The sequence below is a fragment of the Protopterus annectens genome, chromosome 2.part0, assembly GCF_019279795.1.
Source record: "Protopterus annectens isolate FY-2018-M chromosome 2.part0, PAN1.0, whole genome shotgun sequence".
NCBI classification, from domain to species: domain Eukaryota; kingdom Metazoa; phylum Chordata; order Ceratodontiformes; family Protopteridae; genus Protopterus; species Protopterus annectens.
Window position 1 is genome coordinate 656,509,097 of NC_056728.1, and position 26,185 is coordinate 656,535,281.

Genomic DNA, 26,185 nt, shown 5'->3' on the forward strand with positions numbered 1-26,185 from the left:
AAGAGACTATCCCTTCTTTGGAACAAGTTCACACACCATGTGAAGCAGAGTTCTTCCCTAATCCAGTTCAAGTGTAACTTGGTCAACTGGAAGAGGAACAGGAAATTCAGCCATGGTTTGGCACCTATGTGTCTAATGGACACAGACAGCCTGTTAATGGTTCATCTCCCAGGCCCCTGCTTGTAAATGCTTCATCTCCCAAATGCATGCTTACATTTGCCAAGGGTACCAGAACTTGTCAGATATATGAGGCACATGGCTTGGCTTAAAAAGACCCTTGTGGCTATTAATCTAGTGCACACTTATGAACCGACTAGAATTGTAAATATTTAAGAAACATGGAGACAAATGTCTTGAATCAGCCCACTTTTGGTAAACATCATACTTTCATAAACACCATCATGCCTTCAAACCACCACATTAGTCATAGTACACCACTAAACTCAAACCTTATGCTGAAGCTATAAAAATAAGTTTACCACAGTTTGCTAAAACACACTCTACGGGATCTCACATTCCAGTAAAGAAGGCAATGCTTACTTCTTCTCCACACACATATACTGCAGAGCCACACAGGTCATAGAAGAGTTCCAAGGAAAAGTAGTCTAAGCCCATAAGGTGATTAAGTCTGCTTCCACAAAGAGGAGTATTTTGGTCACATGTGATTCTGCTGTTAGGAATGCAGACTGGATACTCACCAGACTTGAGAGGGTGACTGTACGCTGTTTGTCTGCCACCAGAATCCATGATATCACAAGGGTACAAAGATCCCTTAAAGCTACCAAATATGATTACAGCCTAGCGTGTGACTGTGTGGGGGTAAATAACCTGAGACAATCCACCTGAAAGAGATGAAAAAAGACATAATGGAGCTTACTATTGCATTTGTTAGAGGCAAGAAAGGCACTGGTGTTGAGTAGTATTTCACCTTCACCAAGAATGATTCTTAGATATGAAAACAAGATAAATGGATTTAAAAACTGGGTAAGTAGTTGGTGTCAATTCAGGATGATTAATTTTACTTCAGCCTGGGATGAAATAGCAGACAAGACTTAACTGTGTCTTTAGGGGTGGCATACACTTCTCATACCAGGGCTTCTGCATACTGGATAAAACCTTGACTTCTCATTTCTGCCTTTTTTTAGGCAGAGTCCTCCTACTGGACATTCTTACATAGCCAGCTCAAACTCTGTTTTGGAAAACATTATGCTGATGTCACTCAGTGGTATGAGCATAAATAGAAAGTTGTCAGAAATTGATACCCTCCTGCAGCTCAAACACATTAATTTCTCTGTAGTTAATGAGACATTTCATTGCAATGACTGTACTCCCTCAATACCGAGGTTTAATAACTGTCATGCCTTCAGGCCCTTTTCTAACTGAGAGATTGTTTCTGTCTTTGTCTTTGTCACCTCACACAAACTACAACACTAACTTGGTAATCCTGGAGATCCAAATCACTCCAAACAAATCCATTTACTATTCATTGCTCTCTGCAGTTTGCCATAAGTGTACGCCAAAGATTATAGAAATTGTCTTAATATCATTGAAGGGTTAAATACCAAACCAAGCATTTTCTTGTTAGTGGACTTCAATTACTCAAGCATCAATTGGAACACTTATATCTCAGCATTTTTTAGATTTTGCTAATACCAATGCATTGGAACAAATTTAAAAATACTTCACCTCAGGCTCTAATATCCTTGAGTTGGTCCTGGCCAGTCTAGTCCCTGCTGCTATCCCATCCCACAGCTCCCTGTTCCTGGTTACATATGTTAAATATGACTGCAAACCAGCCATCTTCTCTCTCAGGTCACGTGGTAGTGCCCTACCACTAAATGGGGCAGACAGCCTTTAGAGACTTCTACAGAGCAAACCTACTTTTGTTTGAAAGGATTAAGAAAAAAATCCCAGCATCCTCCCCCACAAATGGACTTAGCAGAGAAGGTTTCTGCATTCATCTCCAGTTTTTACCAGGACTTAAACAGCTGCATTGAAAAGTTGATACCGATCCTCTCTAAATACAACAATAACTTCTGAAATAAACTTCACTGCTGGGACTCATATTTTAATAAACTGTAAAATATAGAAGGAAATTAATGAAAACTTGTTAAAATTCTACATTCCCCTTCCTCAAAAGTCACACAGAAGCATACCCCAAGGAGCATAAGAGCACTATTAGAAAATGTAAAGCAGAGGTCACTATGGATATCAAAGGAAATTGCAAACATTAATTATGTGAAGAAATTAATGAATAATGTCTAACAATTCAATGAGATCATCTACAATAATATCACACATTCCAATCTCAAGGATAAAAGCAATATACTGTCTGACAAATCTAGTGGTAGCTTTACCCCACCTTCCCACATTTTTGCCCAGCTATACCTTAAAATTTAGCTTCTACCAAAATCACATTGGAATATGCCTTAGAATCCACAGAAAAGGCTAAAATAATGTTTCTCTGGGACCATATAACACATCAGGCTACATTCTCATCAGCGTGAAATACAGACTAACACTTTAAGCTGTTTATCTGCCTCGTAATAGGGTCTTTTCCTGATGCCTGTAGAACAGGCACTGTGACTCCACTGCACAAGGGTGGTCTCTATATAGATGTGGGTTATTGTAAACTCATCAGCCTTACCTGCATTATATGCAAAACCATAGAAATCACAGAAATGAATTTGTACAGACACAGGCAACTTAACTGATCAAAATCTCACTCAGTTTGATTTTGTGAAGGGCAGGTCCTGTTCCATGACCCTAAAAAACTCCTTTGCAAATAGTTACAGAGGCTGTGGACATACCTCATTCCATGTACACTGCTCACACTGATCTGACCAAGGTTTTGACACTATCACACATGCTGATACTTTGTAAACATTAATGCAACCCCCTACATTGTGTACTGGTTTGCAGATTAGTTATTCAACAGATTTCAAGTTGTGAAAGCTGCTGACACCCTCTCTTAATATAAAATTATAACTGGTAGGGTACTACAGGGATCAGTGCTGGGACCACCCTTGTCTGGCACTTACTTTGCAGAAATGCAAGGCAGTACCCCTGAAGGGTATTTGACCAAGTTTCTGATGACAGCAAGCTGGGGACTCTTATCCTTTTATCCACTGATACAAATCTGCTTCAACAAGGTCTGAAATATACATGTACCTGGTGTGCTGAAAACAGTTTCAAGGTAAATCTAAAAAAGAGTGTCATAATTACATTCTGCAAAAACTCTCCTCCTACCTCAAGTGTTATAAGTGGTACGCCTCTTCAGACAGAACAGACTTGGGTACTTATGTGGACAACTCTCTCTCAACTGGACATCATGTTTCCACCATAGTCATGGAGACTTTCTATTTTGCCAAGTTAATTTCCAAGGGAAAATCTTAAAGATCATTTTACATCTGTACTCTTTCCTCATCAGACCCATCATCAGATGCAATGCTACCTTTGGTAGGTACAGATCCAAACCAGAAAGACATTAATGACATATAAAATGAGAACACTAAAGATCTTAAATCCTTTAATTATGCTGGTACATTAGCTTACATTTCCTTATACTCAGTAGCCTAACACTTACCATGAGGTGCCCTGCATCTTCTTTTTTTGTCATATAAGACTAAATCTTATTTGAACACAGTTTTTTTTTCCTCCGCAGAACCAGTATTTCTAAAACCTCAGATATTAGGGACCTAAAGCTACACCAACAAATGAAAAAAGTGTTGCTGGAAAAATAGTTTTATAGCTTTGTGTATTCTTAGCCTATCAAATAAGATGCCACAGCAAGTCAAGCAAAGTACTACTTTGTTAACCTTTAAGTCTAGTCTTGATAAATGGATGGATATAGCAAAGGTTACACCAGGATTATCATGGCCCTGCTTAGTTTGGGAAGTGAGCACTATTAACCACTTGTAAAGGATGCCAAAAACTTTTAAGTGTGTCTACTTAAAGGTGCATATGGCTAGATAACTTCTGGTTCCTGTGATTGCTTACCTAGTAATGTTTCCATGTTCTTAGACTGCTCCTATGTGAAACATGGTCAGTAATATTTTAATGAGTGGATGTTTTGCTAACAGCTATTGCTTTACTTATACAATGCATGCCATTTTTATTACTGCATCAAATATGATATGCCGGTTATTTCTGAGATTATCTATGAAACACTATCAAGGTATATATTTATATATATATATATATATATATATATATATATATATATATATATATATATATATATATATATATATATATATATCCCCTGTTTTAGCCCCATACAGATGTCTCACAGTGACTATTTCCATATGCAGTCCACAAAGCAAATCTGTTGGACACATATTGGCATCCCTGGTCAGTAGGCTGTTACATTCCATGAGTCCATTTGAGGTGTTGCAATTTCCCTACAGTATTCATGAATATGATAGCCTGTGTATCTTTTATGGAAGACCAAAAAAATAGTGAAACATCCACACCTTCCTACATTTTTTCCTTATGAAGTTATGTGAAGCATATATAATTATATGTCCATTTTGCAGTAATTTTTATGCTTTGTTCAATTACGCATTTGGGGTTCAGATCTCAGAGGTTAATGAATGAATAATTATACAATGACCCCCCCCCCCCATTAATATTCCAAAATGTGCACACTGATTGGTCAGCGTGCCCATTGTAAATCAGACTGAAAGGTCCGGTCTCCCGGACTTTTTCCATTAGTATAAGTATTTACTTTTTTGTTTGTTAGGCAGCAACGGAGAACAGAAGAGCTCCGTTGCTGTAATCTTGCTATGTTAAACAAGTTTAACATAGTGAGACATCTTAAAAAAAAAAGCAATGGAGATCTTCCTTTCTCCGTTCCTTTTTTAAAGCTGTCTCGCTATGTTAAACTCGTTTAACATAGCGAGACAACTTTAAAAAAGCAACAGAGATCTTCCTTTCTCCGTTGCTTCCTCTACACACAGCTCTGATGTACTGCGTAAGCATATGCATGGGCAGTACATCAGAACTGCTCCAGGATGCCGGACAGCTGCGGAAGGGCAGCATGGAGGCATTATACAATGCCATTATTTAAGAAAAGTAAGTATTTTTTTCTTAAATAATGTCATTGTATAATAGCAATAACCCACTTCTGGGTGTGGGTAATGCTGGATTTACCCACAGTTGTCTTTGTTTGGCCACTCAGGCGTTGCCCTCGTGACCAAACCACACCAACCGTGGGGAAATCCAGCTTTACCCACACCCAGGTGTGGGTTATTGCTTAATTAGTTAATATAAACTTGCTGGAATTTAAAAAAAAGCAGTTCTTGACAGATAGGTCTGGCGTACTAAACTCAGTGAGATCACAAATTCAACTAAATAGCCAAGCAAAACTTGCAATCAATTAATTTGATAAGTCATTGTGTCTTTCTAATTGAGGTAAAGCACTGATGTACTTTGACCTTTTCCCATCTTAGCCTGGGAGCACCATGTGGTAAAGCCACTTGCTCAGAGTCACAAAAGGGAAATGGAGTCAAGCCTTGTACATTTGGTTACAAGAAATAGCTCAACAATAGGCTCATAGGTTCACAGGTTCATAGGTGTTTACTAGGCTAACAATCACAGGGGCTTTTTTAAGCCTAGCCATACACCCCAAATCTCTGAAAAATTCTCATACCCTTGATAAGTCTAAGCATGGGTTTGGGAAATGAAACATTTACAAGCAGGGGCATGAGAGACGAACCATTTACAGGTTTCCTGTGTCCATTAGAGACATAGGTGCCAAACCAGGGATGAATTTCCTGTTCGCCATCCAATTGTCCAAGTTGCACTTGAATTGGGTTAGGGAGGAACTTGCTTAACGTGGATGGGGAGCCTGTTCCATAGATTGAGAAGTCTGTGGGATACATACCTGTCTCACCAGCAGGTCTTTATATCACAGGCAAGGTTTAAGTCATTAGAATGGGTAATTCTGGGGCTGTTATTTGTGGATATGCAGGAGGTCCATCAGAGTGGAGTCTGACAATGCTCTCTATGCCAGGCATAGATTTGCCCTCAAAAGCCTGTAGGAGATAAAATACAGGGATATGGCCTTGAGGTGGTCTGCATAGAATTATCATCATCAGCCCCCTTTTTCCCATATTTTCTCCATAGGGTCAGGGCATCATGTTAACTGTCGCCAACTCTCTCGATTCAGTGCCACACTCCTGCCTTCTTCAACACTCATGCCTGACTGTCGCAGATCTTCTTTCATACAATCCATCCACCTCTTTGCTGGATGTCCTTGCTTCCTCTTACCTTCTTCTTGTCTGTCCCAAATCTTCCTCACCAGATTGTCTTCTACTTTTCTACACATGTGCCCAAACCACCATAATCTGTTCTCTTTGATCTTTTCTGCAATTGGAGCTACTTTGGCTTATGCTCTTATGTCCTCATTTCTTCAACTGTCCCACAGTGTGCATCCTACCACCCTTTCTCAGGCACTTCATTTCCATCACCTCTAGTGCTTCAACTCTTCTGCCTTTACTGCCCAGGTTCCTGTACCATACAGTATTACTGGTCACACCATTGTCTTGTACACCTTACTTTTCAGCTTCTTTGTCATTCTTCTGTTATACACTACACCTGATACTCTATGCCAGTTGGCTGCAGCCCCTCTGATTCTAGCTTTGACCTCTTAATTCAGACTACCCTTCTCCTCAACCACCCTTTCCAAATACTTGAAACTGTTTACCTGTTCCATTATCTTCCCTTCTATCTCTACTCTCAGATTCTTCTGATTTCCCCAATTTGCTGTTATTACCACCATCTTATCTGTGCTTGGTTTCATCCCATGTGCCTTCAGATTTGCATTCCATTTTCCTATCCTTTTCTGAAGTTCCAGCTCAGAGTCTGCCTGTACTGCTACATTATCTGCATACAGCAGCTTTGTTGATCTGTCCCCTCCAACCTGTTTGCTAATGTAGTTCATCACCAGTATGAACAGCAGTGAGGTCAGAGCTGAACCCTGGTGTACACCCACTCCCAATGGGAACCCCTCTGTGAGGCCGAACACTGTTCGTACTTGAGTCTATGGGTCCTTGTACATAGCCTGCACTAATTCTACCAATGTTTCTGTGACTTCAAACCATTGCAGTACTGCCCAGATCAGCTTTCTTGGGACCTTGTCATATGCTTTCTCCTAGTCTAGGAATGCCCAGTTGGACTCTCTCCTCATCTCTAGCCTCTTCTCAAGTAACTGTCTCAATGCAAACATTGTGTTAATTGTGCTGCATCCTTATCTGAATCTGAACTGTTCATCTCCTATCTTACATTCTACTACTCTGTGTATCCTTTTATCAATCACCCACACCAGAACTTTCATGCAATGTGGTAGGTGTTTGATGCCTCTGTACTGCCCACAGTTGTGGTTGTTCCCTTTGTCTTGTACACTGGCATGAGTATGCTTATTCTCCAGTCATCTAGGATGTACCTTTCTCTCCACACTGCTAATTTCTCCCCTGTCTCATCCAGCATCTTTATCATATCTGCTGTGACCTCACCTGAGCCTGCTGCTTTCCCTGACTTCATCTTCCTTAGTGCTGTTCTCACTTGTTCTAAGATGGGCTCTTCTTCTCTCATTGTAAGCTGTTTCTGGGGCACTACAGCTTCCAGGTCTTCATCCTGGTCTTTGTTGACCTTAGAGCTTTTGGCAAGATTAGTCAACATGATCAAATCACCTAGAGCCATATTCTACACTGTCAAGTGGCTAGCCCTGTCATGGCATGCAGTCTATGATCCATGTTCTCTTATCTTGAGGATACTGTGCACCACAGTAGATGCCCAAAGTGGTTGGTCTGTACAACTCTTCCCCCTACAGGGCACCATGTAGAGTCTGTGCTGCTGCCCACAGCTCCATTCATTGGTGAATTTGAGATGGAAACACTTAGCATGTTTTTCAGACATTGGGGAAACCCCACGGTGACACAGGGAGACCATGCAAACTCCAAACAGGCATTGGTCAGAGGACAGGATTGAACCTTATACCTTGTGCATGTGAGGTGAAGACCTTACCCATTAAGCCGTCCGATCTCTCATAGCAAGTCTGCATAGAAAAGTTTACTCATTGCCTGTATTCTTTTAGTGAGGAACCTCTGTGGACATTCCAATAGTTGGATATGCCTGGTTAGGATAATACCAAAGAGGGCATTGTACTCAATGATAGGTCTGATGAATGCTGAATACAGTGGAACAATGACTTCCTTGGACTTATATGACATACCTTTGATTATAAGTTGCGCAACATAGAATAATTTCCTCACTACTGTAGACACTTGATGGTCAAAGGCTAGATTACTACCTATGTGTGTCCCTAAGTCCCTAACTTTTGGGTCATCTCTAAGGGGTGTATTTTCAATATGATAGTTACCAGGGGTGGATGACTTCCCAAAGGATACTATTATGCATTTCTTGGCATTTCGTTTTAGTCCGAGACTCTGACACCAGTTGTTTGTCTATGTCAGCCTCTCCTAGAGAACATTTGTGTCAGTGTAGGATTCAATGACAGCTCCTAAACTGCACGATAAACACAAACACTGTGCAAGTATAGTCATCAGGTGCACAGCCCAACTGAAGAAACAACAACACAGGCCGGCACTCTTTCTTCCTGGAAATCACTTTATTAATTGTCCACATACCGGTTTCGGCTATATAAGCCTTCATCATTATGTAACATTGATGAAGGCTTATAGGTTCATAGGTTCATAGGTAGGTACTAGGCTATTGGCCCAAGGGCCTACGTAAGACTAGCCAGCAAGGTTCCATAGCTTACGCCACCCAAGAAACTTATTTTCCTGTGCCACTGTCCAGCAGAGACACAGAAGTGATCCCCGGGGTGTATTTCCTATTTCCCATCCACTCATCAAGATTTTTCTTGAAGAGTGCTAATGAAGAACTTTGCTTGACATTGATGGGTAGCTTGTTCCAGAGTATAGGAAGTCTCTGGAACAGGAATCTATCCCTCCACCATTTCCTGTTTATTGTGGTGGCAAGGTTTAGGTCCCTAGAGCATGTAGCTGGGAGGGATTGGGATTTCTTTAGGTGTAGCATGTCCAACAGCTCTGGGTTTGACATAGCTTTATATGTTAGGCAGAGATCACCTCGGAGTAGGCGATATTCCACCTGAGTAAAGCTGGAGTTTTTTGAGACGGTCAGTATAGGGCATTTGTTTGAGGCCAGTAATCCTCTTTGTGAGGTACTTCTGTGGTCTTTCCAGCTGCTGCAGTTGTCTTGTGAGGTACATTCTAAAAGGGGCATTGTACTCTATAATGGGTCTAATGAGTGATGAGTAGAGGGGAACAATGACCGAAACTGGTATGTGAACATTTAATAAAGTGATTTCCAGGAAGAAAGAGTGCTGGCCTGTATTGTTGTTGTCGTTTAGCTCTTAATTTGCAATCATTTGCAAATTTAGTCAACCAGAGACCATTCACATTGGTCTTAACTTCAGAAAGGTAAATGCCAAAATGGAGAGGTCCAAGAACTGATCCCCGAGGGACTCTACTTGTGACTGGCCTCTTTGCAGAGCTGTACTCCCAAATTATAACTTCCTGAGTCATGTCCGTGAGCCAGTTGGCTATCCACCAGGTGACATATGAGTTTGTACCTAACCTCTTGAGTTTGTCAACAATGGCCAAGTGGGGTATTGTGTCAAATGTCTTGACCAGGTCAAGGTAGGCAGTGTGAACCATTTTTCTGTCATCCATTGCTTTGGTTACCTTCTCAAAGAGGTTCACCAGGTTGAGTAGGCATGATAGTGTCTATTGATAATTTCCATGATAATTCTATCCATGGCTTTACATATAAGACTATTGAGATTTATGGGTCTATAGCATCCAGGGTCTGTAGATGGCCCAAGTTTGTGTAGAGGGATGACTGTTGCTGTTCTCCATTCATGAGACATGAAGGCTGTTTGGAGGCTACAGTTAAATAGTAATTCCAGAGGCTCTGATAGGTCATGTTTAATATTATTTAGAAGGCATACTGGAATATTGTCTGGGCCCTTTGATGTGATGTTCTTGGTCTTAGAGAAAGCATTAAGAACCTGCATCAAAGGTCCCAGTCAATATCCCAGTATGCCTTCTAAATAATATTAACATTGGGCTGTTGTCACCAAGGTTTTGGAGTTTCTGGTGTATATTTTTATCCTTCTCTGTAGTGACTGTGTTTCTGTTATAAACTCTAGAAGTATTCGAAAAATCAAGGTCTTCGGAACAAGACAGTTTGTCTCACTCTATTCATGGGCAAAGTTTGGGAGGGGGTAGCTCGAGCTCCTTCACTTGAAGCTGTTTTCTCCTCTCAGCAATAGTCACTCATATAGACAGTGTTGCAACAAACTATTAGCTCTTCTGTCTGTCAAACTTCAGGTGAATGAGTTCCTTCATTTATTTTAAAAATGAGACGCCATTTTTGTTTTTAATAACTATTCTGCAATAGAGTACTTTATATATAAAAAAGGGGTTCTGTTTCTGTACTTCTTGTTGATTTCCCCATGTAGGGTGGCCTTGTCCTTGGCTGACAACCCCGTATTATATTTTCCATAATTTTAATTAAAAAAAAACAAAAAAGAAAACATAATAGTAAAGAAGAAATGGCTGGGAGTCCAATGATCATTGTGTTGGCTTTGCTTGTGGTAGAGATTTTTCCCTCATGCTGGGGAATGTCTATGGTGCTCTTGTCCTTGTCCTTTACTTCAAGAGATCTTTGATCCCTTGCAGTCAGTGTTTGCCATTCTCTACTAGTCCAGGAGTGGTCATATGGGACTTAAAGGTTTGTTTATTCATTGGAGCATCTTTGGTGTCTGTTGCCTGTGTCCACTATCATTTTGCTTTTCACTCAACCTGGACTGTGAGAAAAATGAAATATATTCCCACTGCCACTCCTACTTCTATGTGCAATTATATCTTCCATACAGTCATGGCAGACCACACATGAAGTAAAAAAATCCAGAAATAATCAAAAAGAGTGGGAGAATTTTTGAATACTTGCTTTTCTGGCTTTGCACATTATAGAAATGAGAAAATGATCTGCCACACCATTTCTGTAATGAAGTAGATCCTCAATGCTTATTAGTGCTGTTATCAACACAGTCAAAGCTTACTAACTTTTCTACACAAATGTAACTTTAGCTCTATTAACCCATACCAGTAGTCACACAAATAGCAAGGAAAATTATCAAGAAGTAAATTTAAATGTCTCAGACATCACTGCACACATATTCCAAGCAGTGAGAAAAAAAGGTTTGGAAAGGAAATGTCATAAACATCTTTGACCTCATCAATGCTGAAGGAATTATTTATTATTTATTTATTTTTCTTTATTTATTTTTATTTACCAGGTAATGTCTGACTGGGCACGGGGCCCATTTTCAACAGAGACCTGGGGAGAAAAGCTCCTGGGATACATTAGAGAAAATTAAGAATATTGGCAAAAAGTTGACAAAATTTATAATGTTTGTAATGTACATACAGTATAGTAAAATCTAAACTAATTATAATATTAGCAGAAATTAGTCAAGTTTGAAATATTTAACAGTGTAAAATAATAGCAATAAATTTGATACAACTATCAAGGCCACAAAGAACAACGTTTCCAAAAACAGTTGTATGACCCTGCAGTATTTGCAAGGGGACATAATTTAGGCCAACAGAGTCAGTCCAGTTTGTAATGCGTGAACATTTCAGTTGCCTAGGATTGAAGCAGTTTAGTTGTAAGCAGTTTAGCAGCTATATGCAAGATAGTGTTGAAGCAAAATAGCCAAGTGCAGATAACAACAGTAGCTGTGGGGTATGAGTTAGATTAGGGAGGGAGTGAGGGAGTAGTAATGAGAGGCTTGTTGTTTGGAAGCAGGTTGACTAGCCTGGAGTATGGGAGGAGCAGAGCCAGTGTTTAGCTAGATGTTCCTTAAGGAGTTGTTTGAACTCATGATAGCTAGAGTTTTTGGCTAAAGGTTGAGGAAGAATGTTCCAGAGTTTGGCAATTTTCTGAGAGTAGAGTGAGGTACCTTGTGCATTGTGGGCTTGGGTAAACTTTAACATTATTTTATTAGAGGATCTAAGTGATCTTGGATTTATATTGGGTTGGATAAAGTTAGAAAAAGTTGGGCAATCATTAGGTTGGTGAATTATTTTCTGGACTATGAAGAGTTGGTTTATGTTTTGGAGGTTTAAGAATTCTAACAAATTAAGTTGGAAGAATACTGAGCAGTGGTGGGTTCTGTAAAGGTGGCCTGTAGCGAATTTGGCAATTTTGTTGTAGCAGGATTCTAATTTATTTAGGTCTGATTTACGTATATTGGTAAATACCTGAGATCTATAGAGGGGGGTGGAAAGTAGTTGTGAGTGGGCAGTGGCTAATCTGGCACTTTCAGTAAGGTAAGGCTTGACTCTATATAGGGTGCCTAGTTTGGTGTGCACCTTTTTGATGTTGAGGGAGATGTGGCTCTCAAACTTTAGGTTATCATCAATTGTGACACCTAGAAGTTTGGTTTGATTTGTGGGCTCTATTTTGGTTTTATTTGTGGAGAGAATTGTTAGTGGGGATTGGCATGATTTGGGTTTGTTATAATTGAAAACTATTACCTTGGTTTTGTTTGGGTTCAATATGAATTGATGGTTAGTGAGGTATTTTTCTATATCATGAAAATATGTTTGATATTGTGTTTGCAGTTCCTGGGGGGTAGGGACTGAGCAGATAAGTGTGGAGTCATCGGAGTACTGGACTATGGAGGCTAGTTGGGTTGCAGAGCCGAGGTTGTAAGTAAAATTTGTAAAGAGTAGGGGGCCAAGTATGGATCCTTGGGGTATTTCTGCAGAGATGGGAAAAGGGGAGGCAGGGTGTTTTCCCATTTGGTGGCTTGCTGATGGTTTGAAGGGTAACTATGGAGCAAGGACAGGGCAGATATATTGAGGCCATAGATTGACAGCTTGTTGAGTAGGATTTGGTGGGAAATGGTGTCGAAGGCTTTTGACATATCCAGGAATAGGGAGGAGACAATCTGGCCTTCATTTATGAGACCTTGAATTGTGTTAGTAAAGGACAGTAGGGCAGTGCAGGTACTATGTGTTGGCCTAAAACCATGTTGAGTGGGGGAGCGGAGGTTGTGATTGAGGAGTTGGATAAGGAGTTGGGAGTGAATGCATTTTTCTATGATTTTGGCTAGAGGAGAAAGGATGGCTATGGGATTGTAGTTTGTTAGTTCTTTAGAGGGGCCACCTTTATGTAGGGGTATGATGTGTGATATTTTCCGAAGATAGGAGACATATTTTCTGAGACTTGAGCAGTTGATTAGTATAGATATGGGATAGGCAACTGAGGGTGTACCAAGTTTAAGGAATTCATTTGATAGTTGATCTGCTGCTAGACAGCAAGGTCTGAGTTTGGAAAGGAGTGTGTTCATACAGCTAGTTTGGATTGGGGTAAAAGAGAAGGGGTTGAGGTAATTTTCAGATGGAGAGGTACAGTGAGGGATGATTAGTCTGGTTATCAAGGAGTGATGTGATAGTGTTTATAAAGTGGTCATTAAACTGTGTAGCTATTGGGCTTTTTACATTAGAGGTAGATGGTGAGGGGGGATGGGTATAGCCTGGGTTAAGGAGATTATTTATGTTTTGCCAACATTTTTTGGGGTGTTTTGGTGGATTTGCTGACATGATAGGAAGTAGTTTTGTTTGTCTGATTTTATTTGTTTCTTAGCCTGGTTTTGAAGCTGCTGATATGTTGTGAGGTCTGTTCTATCTTTGGTGGTGTGGTAATCTAACCAAGCCCTGTCTCTACATCTCAGAAGTGTTTTGGTATCTTTTGTTAGCCAGAGAATGTGCTTAGGTTTTGTTCTTATTTTTCTTGTGGGTGCTAGTTTATTCAGTATTTTAAGGAAGGTATTGTGGAAGTACTGTACAGCCTGATTGAGTGGGAGGTATCTAAGTGGGGACCAGTTACATTGCTGTAGTAGTAGATTGAATGTGGAGGGGGAGATTTTTTTTTTAATTTCAGATAAATTTATGTATTATGTTGGTCTGTGTCTGAATATGTTTTCTGTACAGGAAGGTATGGGGAGTGGTCACTGAGGGAGTCTGGAAGGCAGCCTGTTAGGTAGCCTAGGTTGGGTTTGTTAGTCTGTATCCAGTCTATTGTAGACTGCGTCTTGTAGTGCTTGTCTAAGCAGGTTGGACATGATATGGTTTGTTTGAAGTTGAAGAGGTTTAGGAAATTGGATGGGTTGTTGGAGCTGCAGGAGTGCTGATCCAGGTTGAAATCACCTAGTATGATAGTTTCTTGATTAAAAATTGATGATGCCCAAGAGAGTAGATTTTCAATGATGGGTTGGTTTTTGCCAGGGGGAACATAGGCAGTTATGATAATAATAGTTTTGTTAGGGTTTATTACTAGGCATGCTGTTAGGATTTCTGAGTTAGGTAGGTCAGGAGGGCTACAGTTAAACTGCTCAAGTTTGAGTGTGTCTTTATATATAGTGGCAACACCACCGCCCCTTTTGTTTGGTCTGTCTAGCCTTATAATGTTGTAATCTGTTGTAATTATGTCTTTGTCTTTAATGTGAGGCTTTAACCATGTTTCTGTAATTGCAGCAATGTCTGGTAAGTAGGTGTTTAAGGTTGCATGGAATTCTGTAATTTTATTTACATTGCTAAGGAGGTTAATGTTGATAAAGAGTAGGTTGACATTGTTGGTTTTTGGAAGTGGATGGAGGGGGTGGTGGTTAGTAGTAAGGTGACTAGAGGTTTGAGGAGGCCTGGGAGTGGAAACAGGTAGGCAAGGTGGGGGTTGGGGTGGGGGTGTGCTCCTTGGTTTGGGTGGATATCGGCCTGAAGTTTAATTTGTGTTAGATTGAATAGAAGGAATTGTCTGAATTTATTGGTAAGTTTTACATATCTGAGACATAAAGGATTAGTACAATGAGTGGGCAAGAGTTTGAAAAGTAAGAGGAGAGAGGTAGGTGTATTGAAAAGATGTGAGCTAATGTTACCATATGTGTGACTGTGATTGTTGGTGCAGGACAGAGGGAGAGTAGGAGAGTGGAGGTAATTGATAGAGAATGAGTGGAGGGAGGTGGTGTTATGTATGAGATAGAGAAGGTGGATTAGGAGAATATTGATTAAAAGGGAGAAGAGAAGAGACATAGTGGAAGGATGTATTGGGGTGGGTGGAGGAGTGAGGGAGGGATGATTCGATGGAAGGAGTTTTGTGATTGTGTGGTGGTAGTATGGGTGTGGCTTGGATAGGTATAAACTTAATGAAAGAGGGGGTGGGTGGGAATGAGGGTAGGATAGAGAAGCCTGAGCATAGTGAGGCAGCTAGAAATGCATGCCAAACAGAATCAGTCAGCCACTGTGATCCAGTTTAAAGATGCACCTTTACAGCTAAGGTAAAGTTGTAAAGTGTACAAAATCAAGAATATAGAAAAGGTGCGTACTACTGCAGTAGCTTGTAGCACTGAGACCAGCAGCTATTTTTATTTTTCTTTATTAATTTGTACAGTCCAATTAGTGTAGAAGACTAGCAGTGGCTATACAATTGTAACTTTACAAACCTAAAACTTTACTAGTGGCTAAATATATATGCCAACAAAAAGAGGTAGGAGGGTCATTGGAAACTGCAGAAGGATGATATGGGCTGAGTGGGATTGGGTACAGCACTAAAAAACAGGGTGAGAGATACGGGAAGCAGAGACTGGAAAAAAGTAGGGAAACTGGAAAGATAATCAACAGGACTTCTCTGGTGGCATGCTCACCATAGGATTTACAATGTAAGTTATCAACAAGGTTACATCAATAGCTTGAAACACAAGCACATACTTAGAATGCAATGTTGGTGTGCTGTTTCAGGATAACATGCACCAGACCCACTTTAGTGTTGTGCGGAGAACAGCAGGTTTACCACTTTACAGATAAGGTGTTGGAGAGGCTGACTTTTGAGGTGATACAGCTAGAAGAGTAAATAAAAACAGACACAGAGGGTGGTTAGGTACAAGTAGGAGCATCATAGGGTTTGATCAAGTGGCCAAGTCGTTAAAATAACAGGGCACAGCTAGGTTATTTACTGCAAATGTCAGCAAATAATTATCTGCCTGGTCTTAAGGTTATAAACTATTGCTACAATCAGCTAAAAGGCTATGAAGGTATATCAGACCCTTACATTTATACTATCAGACAATGGAATTCTATGAAGAGATACTCAAGTTATGATATAGTAGGATAACTGCATTCCAGTGTACTTAACATAAAATTACTTGGACATTTCTTTTGCCTCAGCTAAGTACAAATATCTGCTGAACTAGACAAACTGCAATAAAATAAGATTGAATGACAGAGTAGTACACTATCCTAGTACGTGCACATTTTAAGAATCAGTTCTGAACAAATATATGCTGAACTAGGCAAATTACTTTAAAATAAGGTTGAATGACACAGAAGTTCACTAACCTAGTAAGGGCACTATCAGATTAAATAGCAGACTACTGCCTCACCGTACTGCATTTGCCGTTATTCATATAGTAAATAGACCTGACTTCATTCCTAACAAGACAAAGCACAATTCAGCATGACTGCTTATATGTGAGCAAAAAGTAGTGTCTTAGCACACAGTTACAAGCAGGTAATACAAACAATTAAAAGACAAATAGCAGCAGAACTTTTAATTTGTATCCAACTGTGGTTACTTTTCATACATTTAACTTCTGCAATTTTATACACAGCCATAGGACACTTACATGGGGAGCATGCTACACCAGTTGGATCCTCTGTGGATTAGATAGTGAGAAATGGTGCCCGTGGTTACAGGTGACTTTTGTAACTTTCCACTGGATGTTAGGTGCTAGGGGGAGGTGTACGGGCATGGGACAGGGGATGTAGAGGTAATAAATATAATCCCCAGCTAGAAATGTGTACCAAAAAGAATCAATCAGCCACTGTGATCTGGTCTGAAGATGCACCTTTACAGCTAAGGTAAAGTTGTAAAGTGTACAAAAACAAAAATAGAGAGAAGGTGTCTACTACTGCAGTAGCTATTTTTATTTTTCTTTATTAATTTCTACAGTCCAATTAGTGTAGAAGACTAGCAGTGGCTATACAATTGTAACTTTACAAACCTAAAACTTTACTAGTGGCTAAATATATACACTAACAAAAATAGGTAGGAGGGTCATTGGAAACTGCAGAAGGATGATATGGGCTGAGTGGGACTGGGTACTGCACTTAAAAACAGGGTGAGAGATATGTGGAACAGGGACTGGAAAAAAGTACGGAAATTGAAAAGATAATCAACAGGGCATTTCTGACTGCGTGCTCACCATAGAATTTACAATATAAGTTATCAGTAAGGTTGCATCAATTGCTTGAAACATAATCACATACTTAGATTGTGATGTCAGCATGTTGTTTCAGGATAACATGCATCAGACCCATTTTAGCGTTGTGTGGATTACACCAGGTTTACTACTGGCCAGATAAAGTGTTGGAGAGGCTGACTTTTGAGGGGACACAGTTGGATTGCGATGTTGACATGCTGTTTCAGGATAACATGCACCAGACCAGTTTTAGCATTGTGCAGAGAACAGCAGGTTTATCATTGGCTAGATAAGATGCTGGAGAGGCTGACTTTTGAGGGGACACAGTTAGTTTGCGATGTCTGCATGTTGTTTCAAGATAACATGCACCAGACCCACTTTAGTGTTGTGCAGAGAACAACAGGTTTATCACTGACCAGATAAGCTGTTGGAGAGGCTGACTTTTGAGGGGACACAGTCAGATGGTGATGTTGGCATGCAGTTTCAGGATACCATGCCACAGACCCGCTTTAGTGTTGTGTGTAGAACAGCAGGTTTACCACTGGCCAGATAAGGTGTTGGAGAGGCTGACTTTTGAGATGACACAGTTAGATTGGATGTCAGTGTGCTGTTTCAGGATAACATGCACCAGACCAGCTTTAGCATTGTGTGGAGAAATGCAGGTTTACCACTGGTCAGATAAGATGTTGGAGAGGCTGACTTTTGAGGGGACACACTTTGATTGCAATGTCGGTGTGCTGTTTCAGAATAACATGTACCAGACCTGCTTTAGCAGTGTGCAGAGAACAGCAGGTTTACCACTGGCCAGATAAGGTTTTGAAGAGGCTGACTTTTGAGGGGATACAGATGGGGAGCAGACTACACCAGTTGGGCGCTCAGTGCATTAGATAGTGAGAGTTCAATGAATTATAGACAGTGACCTAAGATGATCTAAAGACTTAGTAGAAACCATGGTGGCATTGGGTAGACATCAACCCAAGAATTTCAAAGTAACGTTTTGGAACAACTGGGCTGTTGGGTTTATATATTACATGGTAGTATAGGAGAAAAATACCCTTCCATGGCTACTCCTTTGTTAGCTTATTTCCTCATTGTAAGTGAGGCCTACATTTTAAAAGGGAGGCATGTGTTGGTTCCACTATGACCAAAGATTCAGGAAATTAAAAGTTAAAGACAGTCAGCTAAAATGGGAAACCAAACATGCTGACACATGGCTCAATGTATGATGGACAAATCAAACACTGACCATAATCCACAGGAGAATTACATACCTACCAAGGGTAAATGTTGCTGGGTGTTTAATTCCTGGAACTGCGGCTAACCAACATGCAGATTTCCCCATATTGGCAATGTATGTGGTAGGAGGCATCCCACCATAAAATGCTGGTTCTAACAATACCTAAATCTCACAAACTCAAATCAATCTAATGTCAAAATGCAATTTACTGCTGAACAAATAAAGACAAACTGAAGACAAACAAGTAAACAGTGACAATACCTCACCAAACCAAAAGACAAGAAGGCAAAAAACAGTTGCAAGATAAAAGAACTTGATAATTTATTTGTAAAAATAATAAAATGAACATGTGAGTGCTTTCATTTAATGAATGTAAACTTAATCAGACAAATGAATAAAATCTATCTGAAATTTAAATAGTACACTCTACTTTCTGATTGGATGAAACTACAGACATCATTTCAAGAAAATGAACCCCTCATGTCCCATAATAAACTGAAGTTTTCTAACACACACACACACACACACACATATATATATATATATATGTATATATATATATATATATATATATATATATATATATATATATAAATTCTAAACGTGTAATTGTGCTAAATTGTTATACATAAATCTTAAATAAAGCATAAATTAATAATTAAATGCATACATGCTGTTCTTATTGCATCTAGGATATACAGAATACATATCTTCTTATAAATGTTTCAAAAAATGTGTATATATATATATATATATATATATATATATATATATATATATATATATATATACATATCCCTACAATAGGAAATTATTTTATATTATTTATGCATGCTAAATATCATACTGCCCCTTCAACTATTTTGTTTCTTTCTAGGGCTGTGAGTTTTAAAACAGGTGTGAGTGAGGTTATTTCATTGATGCCTGGCCACTTGTCTGCTCTCAATAAAACCTGCCATTTTAGTTATTTTACTTCCAAATAGACACCCCATGGTCTCTTTTCATCTATGTCCACGTGATCAATGGCCATGAATCTAAAATTGTGATCAGAGTTGGCATGAATGTGTCTTACCAAGGCATTATTCAAGTTGTTCTTTTTGATGGCATACGCATGTTCATAGATTCTGTGGCTAAATTTCTTCTCTGTTTTACCTATGTAAAATACTAGACATAGGTCACATATAGCCACATATGCTATTGGTTTAGAAGGGCAGTTGTATCTACCTTTGACACTGTATTCCAGATTATTAATAATGAATGAATCACCCACTTTAATTTTATGACACCAATTGCATGTTCCACATTTTAATGTGCCTGAATGGTTGTACACATGCAGTTGGTGTCCACTCCTGAGGAGATCTTTTAAATTTCTACACTTCCTCTATGTTATTGTTGGCCTATCACCTAACTGGGTCCTAATGTCTACATCCTCCATAAGGATGTCACAGTTCTTATGAAAAATCTTTCTTAAACTGTCAGAATTTGCACTATATGTGATGGTTAAAGATTTCAGAAATACATTACTGTTCCTTCTATTTGTATTCTGATGTAAAAGGTGTTCTGTGTATGGTTAGGTGCAATAGCTTCCACACTAAAAGAATCAATGTCCCCTCTAGGAGAACAATTTTTTATCAAAGAATTCTATGTCACATGAAACAAACTGGATTCGCAAATCAAATGGTCACTTTCTAAAGTATTGCTATTAACTATCGGTCTAAAGTGACCTGATTCCCTCTTTTCTGTGACCTCTTTTACTAGTCTGGTGATTAACTCGAAAGGGTATGCCCTTTTCAGATACATTTGTTTCAAATTAATACATTCCAACTCAAAATCTTCATCCCTTGACACCATCCGAGCAGCTCTTACCAATTGACCTTTAACAAGTGATCTTTTTTGGTGCTAGGGGTGGGAGCTACTATAATGAAGGAGAGTTGGAATAAGTCTTTGTTCTGTAAATAGTTGTGGCATACATCCCATTAGTTTCATCCTTAAAGAGATGAACATCTAAGTAGTCCACATGGTCACTGTTAGAAACCCAAGTGAAATGTAACAAAGAGGCAGTAGTATTTATATATTGTAAAAATTTTTCAAGTAATTCCAGGGGGCCTCCCCATATTAAACCGATGTCGTCTCGGAATCTGTGATACATTTTGATGTGGGAATAGTTGCTTGACTGAAATACGAACTGTCTTTCCCAGTATGCCATGACTGTGTTGGCGAACACCCCCCCCCACTCCACAAGCTGAACACATGGCTACATCAGCTGTTTGCAAATAATATTTGTTGTTTAATATAAAGAAATTGTTGGTTAAAATTATTTCCAATAATTCCAAGATGAGGTTAACTTTATCTTGGTGAACCTTATGCCCTAATAACATTTCATTAACCCAATCCAAACCAGTAGTCTGTGGAATGACAGTATATACATTTTTCACATCAATACTGACTAATAGGTCTTTCTTGTCAAATACTATATTGTTGATGTGTTCCAAGGAAGTCCATTAGTATATGCATATCTAAATTTCATTTTTTAGTAATTTTTTCATCTCATAGTCTAAGTACTGGGCACATGCAGCTGTTATCGAATCCCTACCATCCACTAAAGGCCTCTTAGGGGGATCCAAAAGGCCTTCGTGGATCTTGGGAATGCCAAAAAATACTGGAATTCTTGGGGTGATTATATTTAAATAGTTGTATAATGAAATGTCTATTCTTCTCTCTAAGAACATATCATTCAGTTGCCCATAAATGTTCCTATAGGCTCCATTGAGTTCTTTAAGGGAGACTTCCCTATAGTTTTCAGCATTAAGCATTGTTTGCAGTTTATGAGTGTACCTAGATGTGTCCATGATCACAACCCCTCCCCCTTATCTGGTTTCATGATCCTAGCATCTTGCCTTTGTAATGATGTCAAACTGTTCTATTCCTCTGAATTAACATTCATAAAGTCTCGACTAATAGAGTTTTTATGTTTATGTAGGCTGTGTAAATCTAATTCACAGAGCTTCTCATACATGGCAAGCTTAAGATGTAAGGGGGGGTTGTAGGTGGAACTAATCCTGAAAATGTTATGGTTGTTATCATGATCATGGTTCTCATACAATAACAATAAATTCAACTTTCTTAGACAAATTTTTAAATCAATGACAGTGTCAACAACATTAAATTTTCTATCTGGTACAAATGTCATTCCTTTTGAAAGTAAATCTGCTATTGACTCATCTATGCAAGACTCTGAGTAATTGTATACAGCAAAATCTTTCTGTGTGTTCACTATCACTTGTCATGAGAAATCATTGTTACTATTGTCCAAAATTGGAATAATTACATCCTGTTCTTGGTTAACAAACTCATCAACCACTTTTTCACAAAAAATGTTGTCGTGATGCACACTTACATCCTCCAGTTCCTGGTTTTGGGCCTGGACCCTTGAAACCCTGGGGCTTAAAACCCTGCCTGAGGTTCCTGTTTTTTATTGTCGCAATTCGCTTTATTCTTTATTCTTTCACTTCTCCTTAGTTCAGGATACTCTTTATCAAAGTTAAACCCCAACTCATCCTCTCTCTCAACTATGTTTCCCTCACCTTCCAGGTCAATGCCAGAGTTTGATGAAAAATTCCTGTTGTCATTAACTACATTTCTGGCTTTTCTATGTGTACCTGGAGGCTTGGGATATGCAACACCATTTGCATAGTCATTAACATCTCTGTCAATCTTATTTAACTTACCAGCTTTCAGTTTGTTATTGTGTAGGTCAGTGCTATTATATATTCTTAAATGTTCATATTTCATGAAGTCATATTCCCTATCTTCACGAATAGCTCTGTCTAAGACAGTTAACTCTTCAAATAAAATATCTATTTTACTTGCATTGTTTTTCACCAGTAATTCTAACAGTTCAAGTCCACATCTACAAACAGTTGTAACAGTTCAAGATGAAATGCAGAGTTATTAATTAAGCCTGATGGGAAATGGTATAGTCTCAGGCCATTGGGAACGACTTTTAACCTGATGCATTCCCTTAAATAAGTATTTTCAAGCTGCAATTTCTTGCAGCTCAAAGGTTTCATGACAAAATCACTGAGATTGCCTTCAATTGAAGAGAGATTGTGTCCAGTTTCATTGTTGAAGGCAAGTCCAGACCGCAACCAGTCATTTAATCACAGAATTTATTTCCTGACACCGTTCTGTTCTCTGAAAGCAGCCACATTCTGTATATTCATTCTTTCTCATTTTCCTGCTTCTGGGTTCTGCATCTGTACTTTGTTTCCTTGTCTAGATGCTGATTCCATTGATGGGCGGGCAGCAAGGCACTGAGGGGTGATGTTAAAGTCTGTAGACACATCGTGATTACCTTTGAGCATTGTAAGTCTCAGTAGCATTTTTTTGGTTATAATGTCCATTTGTTGATATAGGTTATCCATTATTTGTGGTAAATGCATGACAAGAGCAGTTAAATAGCATATATCTGAATTCCTTTCATTCTGCACAATACTAGATGATTGTTGGGGGTATTCAACTCACTGCCTGATGCCATGACAAACTGCTGAATAAACAAAGGCCAACTGAAAAAAACAAGTAAGCACTGACAATCCCTCACCAAATCAAAAGCCAAGAAGGCACAAAAAAGTTGCAAGATAAAAGAACTTGATAATTTATTTGTAAAAATAATAAAATGAACACGAGCACTTTTGTTTAACAACTGTAAACTTCATCAGACAAATGAATAAAATCAATCTGAAATTTAAATAGTAGACTCTGCTTTCTGATTGGATGAAACTACAGACATCATCTCAAGAAAATTAACCCCTCATGCCCATAATAAATTGAAGTTCTCTAACTTAGAGTGGACATTGATTCTTTTAGTTTGGAAGCTATTGCATCCAACCATACACAGAAATCCTTTTTAGATCAGAATACAAATAGAAGAAGCAGTAATTATTTCTGAAATCTTTAACCATCACCTATAGTGCAGATTCTGACAGTTTAAGAAATATTTCTCAGAAGAAGTGAGACATCCTTTTGGAGGATGTAGACATTAGGACCCAATTAGGTGATATGCCAACAATAGCATACAGGAAGGGTAGAAATTTAAAAGATCTTCTCAAGAGTGGACCCAAACTGCATGGATAAAATCATTCGGGCACACTAAAATGTGGAACATGCAATTGGTGTCATAAAATTAAAGTGGGTGATTCAGTCATTATTAATAATCTGGAATACAGTTTCAAAGTTAGATACAACTGCTCTTCTAAAGCAATAGTATATGTGACTATATGTGACCTATGTCCAGTATTTTACATAGGTAAAACAGAGAGGAAATTTAGCCACAGAATCTATGAACATGTATATGCCAGAATCTATGAACATGTATATGCCATCAAAAAGAACAACTTGAATAATGCCTTGGTGAGACACATTCATGCCAACACTGACCAAAGTTTTAGTTTCATGGTCATTGACCATGTGGACATAGATGAAAACAGACCATGGGGTGTCCATATAACAGTTAGGCACAATTACAAATGTTTAGAATTTTTTTATACATATATAAATATATATATATATACATATATATATATATATATATATATATATATATATATATATATATATATATAGATGTTAGAGAACTTCAATTTATTATGGGGCATGAGGGGTTAATTTTCTTGAGATGATGTCTGTAGTTTCATCCAGTCAGAAAGTAGAGCGTACTATTTAAATTTCAGAATGATTTTATTCATTTGTCGGATGAAGTTTATATTTGTTAAATGAAAGCGCTCACATGTTCATTTTATTATTTTTCCAAATAAATTATCAAGTTCTTTTATCTTGCAACTTTTTTGTGCCTTCTTGCCTTTTGGTTTGGTGAGGTATTGTCACTGTTTACTTGTTTTTCTTCAAAATGTAATTCAGTCCAGCTCACACATCAGACTGGGATAAAACATTTTTTTCTGTGACTCAACTGAGAAACGTATTTTTTTGCAGATTTTGAAAAGCCATTATGGAACCATTCCCTACTAAAGTAGAAGGCCTCAAAGAACATCTGAAGGATTATCCAAATCAAACAGTGCTATTTTCCTCACTGAAGGCTTTACTCATGTTTTTTTTTTCAATATGATTTTACACAGAATTCACACATACAAGATGAAAACTTATCATCAATGAAAGAAAATTAATCCATAGTACAAGCCCATGTAAGGTATGCCAAAAAAAATGGTTTAAGGACCCATTTCAGTCACATCCATTTGAACTATTCATTATTTCTCCTCCAGGATTAGTCCCATAGAAGAAAGCAGGAGAACACTGCTTACTGTATCATTGGTCACACCCAGAAGACAATCAGCCAATGATGGTATAGATAAGAAAAACTCAAGGGGTCCTTATTCATTGCTTGATGATGATGAGGAATAAATTACAGACTCATGGATTGCAAAAGTAGTCAGACCATCTGTTCTTCATCTTTTACCCTTCCACCTCCAGGACTGGTATTTGCTTGTTATGGAATTTAATGGTATGTGTTTTTGATACTGCCATGCCAGTGGGGTGCTCTGTTGCCTACTTTGTGTTTGAATGCTTCAGCATGGTTCTTTTTTGGTGCTGGAGGCAGACTAACCCATCCTATCTTGGGCTACATTACTTCAATGATTTCTTAATTATGGTAGATGATGACATTTGAATGACAGACACTTTTAGTCTTTTATTCATTTATGTAACTCAACAGGAGTCCTTATAACCATAAAAATAGGACCACTCAAAGTGTTCAAATTTTTGAGTACTGAGATTGACACTGTGTAAGGTTGTTTTTGCTTGCCAACAGAAAAAGTTAACAGAACCTTGACTGCAGTAAGTAATTTCCTTTTGTCTAAGAGGGAAACCATAAGACAGATCATGGAGTTGTTGGGGCTTTTCAATTTTTCATGCAGAGCCATAGTCCCTGGCAGGACACTTATCAGATCAATAGTGGTTCTTTTACAAGGAGGTCACAAAACATTATTGAGCTAGGATCAACAGAAGAGACAGAGAGGACATTAGATTATGGGCTAATTTTCGTTTGGACTATATTTGCTCATCTTTTTGGAAAGAAAACTGGGTATCAAATGAACATTTTCAACTGTTCACTGCTGCTTCTGGTAAATTTGACATGGGATCTTATTTCAATGGACATTGGTTGTCTGTTCCATGGTCCAACACCTGGTCCGATCAGAGAAGGTGGCATATCACATTCTTAGAGATTTTTTCAAATTTGGGTTTCAGTTCTTATGTGGTGAGAACAGCTTAAGAATAAGTATTTAATTTTTATATCAGGCAATAAAGATGTAATTGAGGTCTTAGAAAAAAATCATCTAGAAATGTTTGGGCTAATTCTGGTTTAAGATTACTAATTCTCCTTATATGCATTTCACTTAATAACAAATTGCTGGATCAAAAAAAAAACATTTTATCTGGTTTAATTTCTCTGTTGCAGGTTCAGAGGTTCAGAATGCTGGCTCCACAAGAAGACCTCCTCCCCACTCCAAAGCCCCAAAAAGTTTGGATGATTGAAGAAGGATAACAGCCTCCTGGTTCTGGAACTTGTGGACTATTAGTACAAATAAAGCACATACCTCATCAAGTAATTATTTCATTTACTT